We start from the raw sequence: 2,750 nt of genomic DNA on the forward strand, positions 1-2,750 counted from the left end.
GGAGTTGGTGTTTGGCTCCTCTGCTATTTATGCCGATTCCCTTCTGTGCCGTGCTCATATATTTATCCATGTGCCTGCTTATCTTAGCCGCTATGCCTGACATGAGCTTCCATGTTGTAGAGAAACAGGTTATTGGCCGATAGTTGGATGGGACTGAACCCTTTGAGGGATCCTTCTGGATCAGGATTGTGCACCCTTCAGTTAACCATTGCTCAGTCTCCAGCCTTGGTGGGTCAGCTCTGTTGTTATTACCCTTCCATTCATGTAACATTTGTGTCGTACCTCCTCAATCTCCAGTTGTGACAGCAGTTGCCGTTTGCGGATGTTGGAACACTGAGCTACTAGTTGTTTGGCAGTTAGTGTTGACTGGGGATGTCGAGCTAACCATTCCTCCCACAGTCTTTGCATATAACCCCTCTGACTAGGGTTACTTGAGTAGTAGCATTCCAACAGATCCCTGTTTTCATCTCTCGCCCATTTCCATCTTGTTCCAGTAGCCCACTTTTCATCAGGGTGCTCTGGTTCCCCAGCACCTGACGCAGACCTTATTTGACGTCTGAGCCGGCATGTCGTGCTTATTTGTGTCTCTCATGGTATGAGGTAGGCTATATAGCTCCAAGGGTMTTGCCTAGGGACCCACACTGACAGCTCAATGTCACCGTTGCAACTTTTTGCCCCAGCCCCAGGGCTGGGACGCTCTCAAGCATCACCCAGATGCATCAAGAGCTTTCACCTGTACTGGAGTGGAGAGATGGCGGCCTAGTCAATCTGCTGTGGAAGTGGGGTTATGGGGGCAGGTGTGCCTTGCGTGGGCTCCGCCGCAGAAGGAGCAGGCGCGCAGCAACCTGCAACTGGAGCTTGAGCAGCCGAGGTCGTTGAAGTTGTTGCAGATCATCCTGCCTCCTTGGTACAGGATGGGGCGACCTCTTTTGTTGGTTCCCCTGTGCGTGAAGGTTTTGGAGGAGGGAGATGGTTCGCTGGACTTCGGAATTAGGGGAGGAGGGGGGGCGGCGGTGGTCAGACGGTTGGCGGTAGAAGAAGCGCGAGGAAGAGGGCGAGAGCGGAGAGGGATGATAGATGTACAGGCTGTGGCTGGGTGAGATGGAGCGCCGCAAAGATTGCAGGAGAGTGAAGCGCGGGCGGCGAAAATGCGGCAGTATAATTCGGAATCAAGAGAACCCCAGTAAGTGCCGAGGTTGAACTGTTGCAAGCGACCTGCTGCTTGGTTGGTGAAGAGAATGTGATATTGATAAAACCCGGTGCCCCCGAACCGTAGGGCCATGTCGAGAACTAAGGAGAGATAGTTGTCGAATTCGGCTCTGCGGTCTGGAAAGATTGTGCAAATGGTGTCTCTGTAAAGAGAAAAAGCGAGAGCAAATTCGACGGGTGTGAGGTCTTTGGAATGGGAACTTAAAGAATTACTAAGTTGCATGGGACCTTGGTTTGTATTAATTTCTCTAGGTTGACTAAAACAGATCAGAGAAGGTTGAAGGAGAAGTGCTAGATCATCATAATTACCATTCAGGACTTGCTGGCGAAGGGAAGGAGAAATGGGTGAAGGCCGTGGTACGTTATTGGATGACTGAGCTGGAGGAACTGCTGTAGCGAGATTAAAATTATGATTAACGTTAGGGAGAGTGTTTGAAGGGGGGAGAGGCAGGTGTAAGGTATTTGAGAGAGAGGGAATGGAAGGAAAAAGGTTAGAGGGGAGTGAAGAGGAGAATGAGGAAGAAAATCCTGCTGCGCTATACTGTGCTGGGTTTGCCGCGGCTTGGGAAGAACCAGAGGTTGTGGCATTTATGGAGGTGGGGAGAGCTGAGGAGGAGAAGGGGCGGTGGAGAGAAGAATGAGATGGCGGGATTTGAGGAGTCTTTGAAGACAGCGAAGCGATAGCTGAAGGTAGCATCTGAGAGAGGTCGGCCATGCAGGGTGCGTTTGGTGGAGGATGTAATACGACCTGGCTCCTGCGAGGGGCAGCTGTTGCCGGGTGCGAGGACCTCGAAGGCGTGGGACGGATGACGTCTGAGGTGACGAGGGAGGAAGAGGATGCTGGAGAAAAACCTGGAAGTCCGGGGTATTCGGATGACAGCGGGCCTGACGTTTGCTGCGGACCAGAGGAGGAGAGCATTTGAAAGAGCCTCAATTTGTTGTCGGAGCGACTGAAGGGATTCCTTTTTCTTTTAATGAGCGATGGAGGCGGGCGACGGTCCAGCCTTTGAGGAGCTGGCGAGTTAGGACGCCTGGAGAGGGTCGCAGAGACGAAGCCGGGTTGGTATTCTGGAACTGCAGCGTTTGGGAATGGCATCTGGGACCGGGAGAACGAAGTCGACGATTGGGCCCGCGGCTTGTCCCTCGGCTGCGGGGTGAATGTGACGTCAGTGGATGGACCGTGGTTGGACGAGGTGCTGCTGATGGCGAGGAGTGGAGCTGGGTTTGAGCGTTGAAGATCACGGAGCGGAGGCGTTTGGAGCCGGAGGCTTGTTTTGTGGCCTGGGGAGGAGAGGTTGAGGCAGCTGGAGACGGATCGAAGAGGTCATCCGAGTCGGAGTGGTCAGGCTGGAGAGAAAGAGCGTCTTCCATTGTGAGTAGAACTTTTTTTTTTTTTTGACGAGCAACGTAGTCGGCTGACGAACTATGTAACAGGCGTGGAACGGCTCTCGAGCGGGGTATATATGGGCTGTTTAGGAAATTGGAGGTGTGGTTTGAGGCGTGGTCCTGCTCCTGAACCTAAATTAACAAGTTAACTCCAT

The sequence above is a fragment of the Poecilia reticulata genome, linkage group LG20 (genome assembly GCF_000633615.1).
Source record: "Poecilia reticulata strain Guanapo linkage group LG20, Guppy_female_1.0+MT, whole genome shotgun sequence".
NCBI classification, from domain to species: Eukaryota; Metazoa; Chordata; class Actinopteri; order Cyprinodontiformes; family Poeciliidae; genus Poecilia; species Poecilia reticulata.